This window comes from Ovis aries, chromosome 2, assembly GCF_016772045.2.
Source record: "Ovis aries strain OAR_USU_Benz2616 breed Rambouillet chromosome 2, ARS-UI_Ramb_v3.0, whole genome shotgun sequence".
NCBI classification, from domain to species: Eukaryota; Metazoa; Chordata; class Mammalia; order Artiodactyla; family Bovidae; genus Ovis; species Ovis aries.
In genome coordinates, this window is record NC_056055.1 from 3,124,481 (window position 1) to 3,137,424 (window position 12,944).

At 53.8% G+C, this 12,944-nt stretch overlaps 1 long non-coding RNA gene across 1 annotated transcript; it reads right to left on the minus strand.

Annotated features, from left to right (window-relative positions):
• Positions 1-1,989: 1,989 nt before the first annotated feature.
• LOC114112779 (uncharacterized) lies at positions 1,990-9,807 on the minus strand. The gene is made up of 4 exons (XR_006058548.2): positions 9,648-9,807; positions 7,414-7,764; positions 4,832-5,000; positions 1,990-2,201 (listed from the first exon to the last, which is right to left on the minus strand). It is a non-coding gene; the product is annotated as an uncharacterized LOC114112779 (long non-coding RNA).
• Positions 9,808-12,944: the final 3,137 nt, after the last annotated feature.

Below are 12,944 nucleotides of genomic sequence, written 5' to 3' on the forward strand. Positions count from 1 at the left end.
TAACAAACCAAACAGCGAGTGGCCCCAGCTCCTCTGTGGCGCCGGATGGTGGTGATGGCCGGCGGCAGGGAAGAAGGAGAAAGGGCCGTGCTGACTCTTGACTCCAGCAGGGCCAGGGGTCACAGACGGGGAGCCGGGTCCTGAGGCTCCGTGGCTGCAGAAACTGACGGCTGGGAGCCCGAGAGTGTGTGTGTGTGTGCTTTTTTTCATTATCCTCTTGAAGCCTCAGTTTTCTTCTCTGCAAAATGGGCAAGCTATGATTTTTGGCTTCCATTTCACCACAGTTCCCTCTGCGAGGGTCACTTTATTTTGAGGACACTGGTGTCTCTGGGAATTCAGGTTCTCTCACTGTTCGCCCTCAAGTGTCTTTTTAAAAGAGCCAACCCGCAGGCAAGCCCATTTCTCACGGTGGGTGGAGTGGATACTCGGCATAGGAAGGGCTCCAGAGACACTTGTTGCGTGTCCAATTCACCATCTTCCAGCACCCGCCTTCACCCAGGGGGAACGGCCCCGTTCATGGAGGGGGCACAGCATGGGAGGGTGTTCACACCCTCCTTCAAGGTGGGCGGGATGTTCCGGGGGGTGGGGACACTTCAGGAGGAGGAATCAGTCTGTGCAAAGCCACTGAGGCCCTGGGGTGACCTGCGGTGGTGCCGTGAAGCCAGGATGTCAGGCATGAAGGTGTCAGCGGCTGAAGAACAACAGCATCGCTGGGTGCTGGCCCGTCACCCGCCGGCCTGGGCAGCCCTGGGCACAGTTGAACATGGACACTCGAAGTTGGGGGCACTGGTGGTAATTATTCCGAGGAGAGGAGGAGGAAGCCCAGGGACAAGGGAAGGGACAGGAAGATGAAGGCTGAGAGTGAGGGGCTGGGCTGGGCTGGGCTGGGGCTCAGATCATCTCCAGGTGAGTGAGCCGTGGTCGTGGGGACCCGGAATCCTGCCCTCTCGCTGCTGCGGCCGCAGGAGGCCTGGTGTGGAGGCAGCAGGGAGGAGACCCCTTGGAGGCGCCCCCTCCCCTGGGACCTGCTGGGACTCTGTTTTCGGGACTCTGTTTTCATCTGCCCGCTCTGGGTGTTGTCCTGGAGTGACCGGCTGACCCGGCTGCCGTCCCCCGAGAAGCAGGGCCACACGGCTGTGTGGGAAGGACGAGGGATCCAGCCCTATGACCCTGGGGAGGGGTCTGGCCTCTGCCCGCCTCCGTTTCTCATCTCCTCCTCTGCTGCAGGCTCCCGGTCTGAGATCCTCTACGCCCTGGAACCACAGTCTGCCCAGGGGACCCCTGCCTCTCACCATCCCAGCTCGCCCTGCCTCCTTTCTTGACCCCTCTCCACTCTGCCCTCTACTCTGCACCCGCCTCCTCCCTGCTGACCTGGTCCTCACGGGGTCCCCTGCCTCCGGCCACTGTCTGTCCTCTCCTGCCTCTGCACTCAGCCAGGGTGAGCTTGTCCATCACAAGCCTCCTCATCTCACTCCCTGCTGGCACGCATGCTCTGGGGACAACGCGACCCTTCCTCCTTGGCATGCAAGCCCTCTCTGGTTGACCCCAACCTTCTTCCTTCAGCTTCTTATTTTTAGGAGAGATTTATTTATGTGGCTGCCCTGTGGCCTGCGGGATCTTCCTTGCAGCGTGCAAACTCTTGGTTGCGGCGTGTGGGATCTAGTTCTCTGACCAGGGACTGTGGGCTCCCTGCACTGGGCATGCAGCCTTAGCCACTGGACCACCAGGGACGTCCCCATCCCCTGTGTCTTTGGACAGTGACCTACCCCCACCCAGACTTGCTGCACTTATCGCAGGCCCTGAAGGTGCCTCCTGTTCTCTGCAGCCCTGGACTTTGACCACGTGTCTCCCCCATCGTCAGCCTGACACACTTACCCTTAAAGACGCATCTCAGGGGCCATCGCTGGGCCTCCATGCTTTAAGCCTCAGTTTATCCCCCTATAAAATGGGTATGATCATATTTCCCCTTGGAACTGGAGACAGACAGGATTTTAACTGACTACAACAGTTAAGTCAACGGAGGCCAAAGAAGGGATCCCAAACGCTAACGGTGCCTTGGCTGCGTTAGTAGAGACAGAGGAGGTGAACCGTCTCGCTGCCCGTGGCCTGCCGAACTGTTCCGAGAGCCTTGTGGTTGTTTTCTGTGACTTGCTTTTGGAGGGATGTTGACACAGTGGGTTATATCACTGATGCTCTCGAACCTGTGAATATTAACACAGCAAAGAAAAAAACCTAATCACACGAGTCCTTAGAAGGACTTTTCCCCAGCCACGGGGTCAGAGAGACAACAGGAAAAGATTCAGAGAGGGAGGGTCTGGCTCTGAAGACAGAGGGAAGGCGCCAGGGGTCCAGGAGTGCAGGTGACTTGGAGGAGCTGGAAAAGGCAAGGAAGTAGATGCCCTCCCAGAAACTCCAGAAAGGAGCACCGTTCTGCTGCTGCCTTGATTTTAGCTCAGTGGGCTCCACGTCAGGTTCCAGCCTACAGAGCCGCAGGATAGTAGAGCTGAGCCGCTGCTTGGGGTGACGGCAGCAGTGGGAGTCTACTACATTAAACGAACACGCGTTTACGCGGCACCATCGGGCCTCTCTGCTTGCGGTGCTCCGTCTTAGGTTTGTATCGGGCTTGGTTGCTCTGCGGCACCTGGGATCCTAGCTCCCAGACCAAAGATTCAACCTGCATCCCCGGCACTGCAAGGTGGATTCTTAACCACTGGACCACCAGGGGTGTCCCCACGATGCTTTAAATAGCATGGGTACAATCATAGAGACCCCATGCTGTGTGCAGGCAGTGGAGCAATTTCTTAATGACAGGACCCGCCCAGTAGGTAGCCTGGGGGGCTGAGCTCCTGGTCCCTGGGGGGGTGATTGCAGAAGTGCCATTGAGGATGTCGGAGAAGGGATTGCTGCCTCCCTGGGCAGGTGCTGGGACAAAGGGCCTCCCCCGAAGAGCGTCTGGAAAGCGAGGTCTGAGCCGAATGGCCCTGGGCTGGGGAGACGGTGGTTGTCCCTGCCAGCTGGGAGACCTCTTCGTCACCCCATCGCCACCCGCCGCATCCTCCCCTTAGGCGAGTTATTATATATGGTCCCGGGACTCCATTGCTTCAGAACGCTTCTATGTAATGCATTGAAGGGATTATTGAAATGTGTGATTACAGTCTGCATTGTAATATAAAACAAGTCTATTATATTCATTTGATGGAACTGTGCTCCATAACGTCTCAGTTCTAACATAAAAGATCCCTCCATTAGAGTGTTATACAGCGTGGTGATAATTGTCCTCCTTCACCCAGTTCCCACGCTTACTTCATGGTGGTTCTGCCTGTGTGAAGTCAGGGTGCCTGAGCTCCTGAGCTGGGAGGGCACGTTGAGGCCCTTCGGTCCAACCCGACTTTAGACAGATGGAGAAGGTGAATCTTTGAGGGGTGAGGCGGTCCATTCAAGGTCCAGACCTGCTAACTGCTCGTGGTCCCCGCCCTCCCCCCCCCAGACCCCTTCAGGAATTGGAACCCTTTCTTCTGAAAGAATCTTATATACAAGCGGAGGGAGGAGTCAGCTCTGCAGGAAGCCGGAGCAGCTACCCAGGGTCCTGGCCATTCGACGCCCACTACACCTCCACTCCCACTTCCCTGAGGCCCCTCTGCAAAGTACTGGAGCCCCAGGGGACCCCCTTCAAAACCAGCAGCCCCATGCCTCCTTTGGTCCAGATGGGGAAGCAGTGCTTGCTGGAGCTCACAGCCCAAACTGGGTGCAGCTGGGATCAGCCCCCTTCTCATCCGCGGTACTCAGAATCACGGGCCTTTGCTAGTTATCCTGATGGCGCACCCAGCCACAGAGGCTGAGCTGCCGTGTGTCTGCAGGGAGATGCAGGTACCCCTAAAGGCAGCTCCGGGTCCCTGTGGTTATCACCCTTTCACAGATACTCAGAGCTCCTTCTAGGCAGCAAGCCCCCGTCTGGGCCCGTGGGACATATGGTGGACAAAACCACGACCCCTGCTTAGATTCTAGCGGTGAAAGAACGGCACAGATGAGTGAGCAAAGCCGCCCCCGCGTCCCGGGGTGACCATGCTCCATCTCAGGGAGGGGGAGGAGCGGGGAGGGGCAGGGGGCTCATGGAGAGTCTGTGAGCAAGGCTGGAGGGGGAGGGAGCGCATCTTGGGGCAAGGGTACCCCATGCCGGCTGGGGTGGCAGCTCTGGGGTGAAGACCTGAAGGTGCCCAGGGAGCAGTGAGGGGGCCTCGGGTCAGGGGGCGATGGCAGGAGATGAGCTCGGAGGATGAGGTGGGCACGGGGTGCAGGCTCTGGGGTGGAGGAGAGCGTGGTGTGACTCAGGTTTCCACAGCATCAGTGGCCACCAAGCCCGGGGGCCTGGGCCCCGCCTTTGGTCCCACTCTCTGTCTTGCCCTCGCGCCCAGGACGTGGGGGACGGGAGGAGCACCTGGTGGCTTGCCTGCCGCGTGCTGGGTGGCAGCGATCGCACTTCTTCCTCCAGCACGTCCCCGGCGTGACCACCCTCGTTCCTGTCATCGTCAGCCTTGTTGCCCAAGCCTCCCTGTTTTAGGTGTTTTAAGCATCTTCTGTCCGCTTTAAGTCCCCCAGCAACAGTCCTGTGAATTAAGCTTCATCTTTTAGTTTGTACTCAAAGAAGTTGTTCAGAGAGGGGAGGGGAACGGCCCGAGGTCACACAGCAGGGTCAGTGGGAGCCAGAACTCCTCACTAACGGGGGTCCCTGGGAGGCCCACCCTCGGGCCACTCGGAGTCTAGCAGTGTGAGGACATCAGCCCCAGGCAGACACATGTTGCGGTGTGACCCAGGGAGGGTCACACACACTCACCCTGTCACCTTGTCACGCCTTTCCACTGGAGCTGCCAAGGGAATCTCTCCCACTCCCAGGATCGTGAGGGCAGAGAGATGTGCGGGTCATGGTATCAGGTGTTTGCTGAGCTCACTGTGAAGGCGCAGAGGTCGGCTCAATTCCTGCCTTGCCCGGACCCGGTAGCGCACTGGGAACAGAGAAAGGGGACAGTGCAGCTTCCCAGTTCCCTGGTTTTCGGCCTTGTCGCTGGGCTCTGAAGCCTCTTGTCTTGGGCTGGGGTCTCGAGCGTGGTCCCTCCACCTCTGTCTGCAGCGTTGAGGTGCGCAGTGCCCAGACCCCTTGGGGGAGGTTTGCCTGACTTTGCCCTTGGGCGTCTCCCTTCACCAAAGCCCTCCTGGCCGTGTGATTAACTCCTCAGATTCATGGGAAGAAATAGATGCTGAAGCTTGCTTTGCAAATCTCTACACTTCCCGAGTGGCTCAGACGGGAAAGAACCCACCTGCAATGGGGGAGACCTGGATTAGATCCCTGTGTCAAGAAGATCCCCTGGAGAAGGAAATGGCTACCCACCTCAGTATTCTCGCCTGGAGAAGCCCATGGGCAGAGGAGCCTGGTGGGCTACAGTCCTTAGGCTTGCAAGAGTCAGACGTGACTGAGCGACTAACACTTTCTACACATACAATCTCAGTTCTTACATCTATAAGTAGTTAGTTTTAATCCCCCCCATTTTGCAGAGGAGGAAATAAATCTGGGAGATTAATTCACTTGAGCAGGGTCGCATAACCTAGGGGATCACGGAGCTGGTCACACTGCTGTGTTTAGAATGTTGGCTGAGCTGCACATAGCAGGTGTGGAGTGTTGGGCTGGCTGAGTCAGAACCCCTGACAGGCGATCAGAGCCTGTTATTCAAATCCAGCGACTCCTGCTTTACACTAACCGTCATCAAAGGTGCTGTTAAGAGGAGGCTGCATCTTCCTTTGTGTATTTGAAAAAGTTCCATCTCAAAGCCATCACGTCTGGGCAGGACCATGGAGGAGTCAGTTGGAATTAAATCAGGAGCCGGGAACAGGGAGGAGAGGAAGGTCATCTTTTGAAATGACAAAGAGGTGCTGTTTTCTCAGGCGGGTAGGCGCGGCTTTGGTAGCACCAACTGGGTTGTGAATTTTAATTCTAATCTCTGCAGCTGCTAATGTGCTTGTTGCTCAGAGAATAGACACTAATTGACAAGCAACTAAATAAAAAACATGGAGCATGAAAGCAAACACAGGCTTTAAAGGAGAAGGAAAAATAGCAAAAAGGATGAAATTAAAAGTGCGAAGGAGGGGAGCTGAAGGGTGTTTTTCGCGCTCCATTAGGGTGACATCAAAAGGCCTTTTGTGACATTTGTTTTATGGCAAAGATACAGTTTGGAGTCATCTAAGCTCCTGTCCCTATGCTGTCTTGCTCGCGCTGAAGATCAGAGGCGGTGCAGTGAGGGGAGGGGGCCGGATCTTCAAAAGGACCTGGAGAAACAGGCAGAGCCAGAGGGATGACACCTCAGCCCCTGTCTTACAGGAGGACAGCCTGGGGCCCAGAGAGGGAACTGGCACAACTGAGGTCAGACCGCGCGTCCCTAGGAGGTGTGGCCTCTGGGGTGGGTGGCCCTGTGTCCCCCAGAAAGATACCTCGAGGTCCTAACCCCCAGCATCTCAGGATGGGACCTTCTTGCAGAGTCCCTGCAGATGTAACTAAGACAAGGTCATCCTGGAGGCGGGGTGGGTACCTTAACCCAAGGTAACTGGTGCCCTGATAAGGAGAGACGGGAGGCACATTTGGAGAAGCACCAAGTAAAGACGCAGGGACACACGGAGGAAGCAGGTGAGACAGAGGCAGAGGCTGGGGGGAGGCCGTTGTGAATAAGGGAGGCTGAGAAGTGCCGGCCACACTGGGAACTGGGAGGGGTTCTACGCAGAGTCTTGGATGGAGCCTGGCTCTCGTGACACCTTGGTTTTGGCCCTCTAACCTCCAGAATTATGAGAGAAGAATTTCTGTTGTTTTAAGACACCCAGTTGGGGGTGTCTTGTTACAGCAGCCCTAGGAATCACACACCCACAGCCTTTGGGGGCTCTGGGCACACTCTGCATGGGGCCGGCTGAAAGGAGACACGGGTCCCAGGCCTGGCTCAAGCGTGGCCTCCAAGACTCCCCGGCTTCTTCCGTCCAGCCGGCCCCTGATCACCATGGAGCTGTGTCATCCCACCTCCCCCGGGTTATAATGATTTGCCTAGTTCTTACGACTAGACTAGAAGAACCTTCTCAAATCCCATTCCAGTGTGTTCGAGCACTCCCTGAGCTTTGTAACTGGATAGGGGATCTTCAGCCTCCCAGGTGGCTGCTCTCTGCCCACACTGGCTTCCCATCGCCCCCTCCACCACCACCGCCCTGCTCTCTTGCTTTTCTCCTGAACGTGCCCCGCGTGCCCCTGCCTCAAAGTTTGGGTGCTCCCTCTGCCTGGAAGGCCCTTCCCCAGACTCTGTGGGTCAGTTCCCCTCCTCTCGGGAGACTTTGCTCAGATGTCCCCCGTCAATAAGGCCTTCATGACCCGCTATTTAGAATCACAACCTGCTTGAGTTGAGCCATGGGGTCACCCCTGAGCAGCTGCTGCGGCCGAAGGGGAGGGTCCTGGAGGTCGCCAGCTCCTCTCTCAGGGCTTCCAGGCGGAGTGCAGGGTGGGAGGCACAGGGCCGCATACGAAGGATCCAGTTCACCAGGAGACGGAGGAAGGCTAAGGGGCAGACTGAAGCGGGAATCCTGTCGGGCCTGTCCTGCCGGCCTCTGGGTCTCAGTCGCAGGTCTGCAGGTGGAAATTTCTAACCAGCCCCGCTGAGGTTCCAGGGTGAAGCAGAAGAGTCGTCAGATTTGGAGTCCCTTTTTTCCAACACATCCTAGCTCTGTGAGCCTCGGAGGCCTCACCTGTAAAATGGAATGACAGGCTCTGCTTCAAAAGGGCTTTTGCAGGATCAGTGAGACAGGCAGGCAGAAGCGTTTGATGCGTTTGCAAGGCCAGCACCTCAGCCTCGCTCCCTCCGTCCATCCTAGGACAAGGGAGGCGTGAGCTTGCGGAACCATGGACAGGGAGGAGGGCCAGGGCCCTTAGGATGGGTCCGTGGGGCGCGTTCATCTCTCAGCAGGGGCCTGAGGCCCTGGTGCTGGGGCTCTCTCGGGCTGATGCAGCCCCTAAAAGCGAGGGCTGAAGTGACAAATTGGTGCTGAGGCGAGCGAGCGCCCAGCATAAAATGAAATTGCTTATCAGAGAAATAATGCTAAAAAGTCAAATAAATTAGACTTCACACTGACGTCGTAATTTTAAAAATTAATTAAGAATAAAAAGAAGATGCATCTCGAAGGAAGGGAGAAGTCTAATTTCGACAGGTGGTAATTAATTCCTCCTTTCAGGGATTCATGAGTGGCCTGCAGTACAGATGGCGCCTTCATAGGACCTGGGACTCCCTGGGGGCCTGCTCGAGGCACTGCCGGGCCACTTCGAGGGGCCAGTGTCTGGGACCCCAAGACCGACTCCTGAACGCACTGCTCTGACTGATGGAGTGCTGGCTGGGGGTGGGGGTGACTGTGGGCAGGAGCAGCACAGCCTGAGCGCTCTCTGTGCGCTGGGGCCAGGCTCGCAGGGAATCAACAGAGCCTCTCGCTGAGCTCACGGTCCGATGGAGGAGGCAGACGGTCCTTACAACAGTGGCTACATGCTGTGCTGTGACTGAGGAGGGAGCGGCGGGGGTTCACGGAGGAGGGTGGAGAGGACTTCTGAAATGAGTCCTCAGTTTTTAGGAGGGGCTGTGTAGGAAAGAAGGGGAGTCAACCCAGTGCACCAGCCCTGAGCGCCTTGTCTCATGCATCGAACCTGGACTGGCGATCTGTTTCACATATGATAATATACATGTTTCAATGCTATTCTCTCAAATCATCCCACCCTCGCCTTCTCCCACAGAGTCCAAAAGTCTGTTCTTTACATCTGTGTCTCTTTTGCTGTCTTGCATGTAGAGTCATTGTTACCATCTTTCTAAATTCCATATATATGCATTAATATACTGTATTGGTGTTTTTCTTTCTGGCTTACTTCAGTCTGTATAATAGGCTCCAGTTTCATCGACCTCATTAGAACTGATTCAAATGCATTCTTTTTAATAGCTGAGTAATATTCCATTGTGTATATGTACCAGGTGGGAGGGGGGTTAGGGATGGGGAACACATGTACACCTGTGGCTGATTCATGTCAATGTATGGCAAAAACCACTACAATATTGTAAGTGATTAGCCTCCAATTAAAATAATTAATTTTTAAATTTTTTTTTAAAAAGAAGGGGAGTGAGATGGCCCGGGGGAGAAAGAGCATGGCCTCTGAGAGCAGCTAGATCGTGAGTGGCGGTCACGCACTAACATGGCACGTTAGCGGCAGGGCTGCGGCTGCGCCCCAGGCCTCCCCTTCCCAGCCAGACCCTGGACTAGTGAGCTGTAGTGAATCAGTCCACCTGAACAGGAGTGCCAGATGGAGGGAGAGGTCAGGAATGTGGAGCGGTGCCACCCCCCTCCTGGCCTGTAGGCCGTGGCACCGGCTCTGGGGTCTCTCCAGTGGGTGCTCTCCAGCCCTCTGATCTCCTCTCGAGCCCCCTCCCCCTGCATATACATATGTTAACGCAGATGGGGGACCTCAAGCGTGCAGATGCAGGGTTGGGAATCACCTGTTGCTCGGGACTGAGGGTACAAAGCAGCCGTTTGTTTTGGGGAGTTTCGAAAACTGCATGTTCACCTTCCGGGGTTGGGGGCTGAGGTGGGGGACTTACACAAGGAGCCTGGAGCCTTCTAGAAGGACGTGCCTGAGAACCTCTGCTTCCAGAGACCCAAACGTGGGAGACCAGTCAGGGAGCGCTGCCATGGCCCCGGCAGGATCAGGAGCAAGGAAGGGGAGGAGCCCCGAGAAACAGCACTCCCTTTGGGGAAGCGGGCCCGTTGGGTGTGTGCGTGGTGGAGACAGCCCTCAGGATCCTACACGTAGCCTCCTGGATGTAATCCCAGGAACCAGGAGAGCTGCAAGTCTAAACCCATCAGTTATGACAACACATACAAATGAACAGATTATAAAAAATGCTAGGCTGAGTGATGGAACGCTAGAAGATCTAAGATATCCAATAATAAACAGATTCTGGTGCCCTGGAGTATTACGCTGGTAAAAAAAATTTTTTTTAAATAATTTTTAATGAAATGAGGATAGACTCATCATATAATATTGAATGGAAAAAGCAGGGTACAATATACGACGTGATTTCAGGAGTGTTAGTAAAACAGCATGGAAGAAAATCTCCTGAAATGTTAACAGGGTTTATATCTGGATTGTGGGATTGTGGGTGACTTTTATTTCCTTCTTTATCTCTCAATGTTTTCTGCAATAAACAATATTACTTCTATTACTTACAATAAAAAATTACTGTGAACAGTATTACTTTTAAAATAAAAACCCACAGAAGCTGACAAAAGGAAGCCAACACTACGTGGTCTGTAAATGACACCATCCCAGGGGAGAGCCATTACGGGCCCTCCTGCAGCGGTTTTCCTTGCTGTCTCCAGAGGCACAGGTCACCTGAATTTATGTCCTGCTATCCTAAAAAGGGCTCAGACAGTAAAGAGTCTGCCTGAAAGGCAGGAGACCCAGGTTCGATCCCTGGGTCGGGAAGAACCCGTGGAGAAGGGAATGGGTACTTGCTCCAGTATTCTTGCCTGGAGAGTTCCCTGGACAGAGGAGCCTGGCGGGCTACAGTCTGTGGGGTCACGAAGAGTGACAGTGACTAACGCTTGCGCTTTTTTCACACCCTAAAAAGTCCCCTTTGTCACTTAATGAAGATGACGTCTATAAAATTTAAAAAAAAAGATTAAAAAAAAATAAAACAGTAGAATTAAAAGAAGAACGAGGAGCCAGAAGGGAGCCACGCCTGGTATAAAGAGGAAGGAGAGGCAGGGTTGGATCACGATGACACCTTCGGTTAGTTACGCAGTGACTGCTGGGGTCGTTTTTCTCCCCAGTAGCTGGAAGGGGTCACAGTGAACCCTTCATGCTTTCTCACCCTCACCACCTGGGAACACAACCTAACCTTTGTTGGGTGGTTGGGGTGGCATTCTGGTTTCAGTCGGTGGTCAGAGAACAAAACCAGTTTACAGTTAAACCGACCAGCCCAGGGACCAACCAGTCATCCTAAGAAAGAAAACCAGGTGTGGCTTATGAAGCCCCTTTTCATCAGTTGTCTCACCGTCTTGGCCGCCCCATGGGCGTTCTCTTTGTGGGTACCAGGGAAGCTGAGGTCAGGGTGGCTGAGAGTCGCACCCAAGCTGCGTGGCTCCCGCAGGGCACGATATGGACTGATCATTACCACACGGCGTGATGTTCCAGCCATTGGACCACCATCTGTGCCCCATGCTGAGAGCCTTGTGTAGTCATCTGGGTGGTGGTTCTAACTCTGTTTCAATGCTGATGGACACCATTTTCTCCTGGGAGATTCCCGGAGTCAGCACCACCCATCAGCACAGCACATGAGCCCAATGGCTGCCCAGGGCTCTTTAATTATTTTTAAGTGAAAGGTGAATTCACTGGGTAGGACAACAGTAATCTGAAGGCGGTATAAGCTTCAGCACATCTAGGGACTCTTTAATGTTGTTTGCCCTGGTTTGCTTCAGCCTTATAGGGATGCATGCCAAGGAGCAAGGAGACGGACGCAGACAGGCCCAGATTCATGTTCCCACACCCTGACAAGCCCGGCTGAATGTCGGTGTCTTCCCCAGGGATGCTGGCCGAAAAGTCCCAGGGGAGTTTCTGATTGGCCAGGCTAAGTCAGGTGACCACCCCCATGGCCAAAAAGATAGATCAGCCCTGCCTTATCCAGACGAGTGGGTAATCACCGAGTAAAGGACATGTCTGAAACCGGACAAAAACAGACATCTACCAACAACTGAAGTTTTAAGTATTTTAATTCTATTTCTTGACTTACGTCCTCTGCTGGCCATCTATTTCCTCTCCACCGAGAAAAATGAGAAATGGAGCAGAATTTACTGTCTTCCATTGCTCCTTTCCTTTAGTGAGCTTTGTATTACAGTCATGGTATTGTTCTGAGTTCTACTGTGTAACTTTTAATACTATACTAAGTCTCTATCTCTTGATTTATTCCTTTTGAACTCTGAGTATTGATCTCTGGTGTGAAAAATAGAGAAATCATTCATTCCTTTTGTGGTGGTCTTATTCTTTCTTCTGTGACAGCTGCGCTCCTCTCCATTCTTGTTAAGTAATTTTTCTTACCTGGTCAAACTTCATAACATTTCCATTCTCTGTTGATGTATTGGTTTTTCAAGATTCCTCTATAGGTTGCTTCTAAAACTTTAAACCCAATAAAATACCACGTACGCACTTTGACTATGGAACTGTTCACTGAAGAACTAAATGTGATTAGATCTGCAGGAGAGAGAATGGAATCCTATGTCTTGAAAACTTTGCTGCTCAAAGGGAATGTCCTAAACACAGGGGCCAGTGGAATCTCCTGTGATTTGGTTTGTACTTTTCTCGATTCTAACGTATCCTTAGCTGCCGTTTCCCATATTTACTCTTTTTCTCTTCCCTAAGTTTCAACAACTTTAGCTCAAACGGTAAAGAACCTGCCTGCGATGCAGGAGACCAGGGTTTGATCCTTGGGTTGGGAAGTTCCTCTGGAGAAGAAGTGGAGTGAAGTCACTCCATCGTGTCCGACTCTTTGCGACCCCGTGGACTGTAGCCCACCAGGCTCCTCTGTCCATGGAATTTTCCAGGCAAGAGTGCTGGAATGGGTTGCCATTTCCTTCTCCAGGGGATCTTCCTGACCCAGGGATTGAAACTGGGTCTCCCACATTGCAGGCAGATGCTTTACCATCTCAGCCACCAGGGAAGCCTGGACGCCCTCTAGAGAAGGGAATGGCAACCCACTCCAGTACTCTTGCCTGGAGAATTCCATGGACAGAGAAGCCTGGAGGGCTACAGTCCGTGGGGTCGCAAAGAGTCGGACACACCTGAGCGACCAACGCACACACGCAAGTTTCTTTAACATAAAATTTACTCTATCGATGAT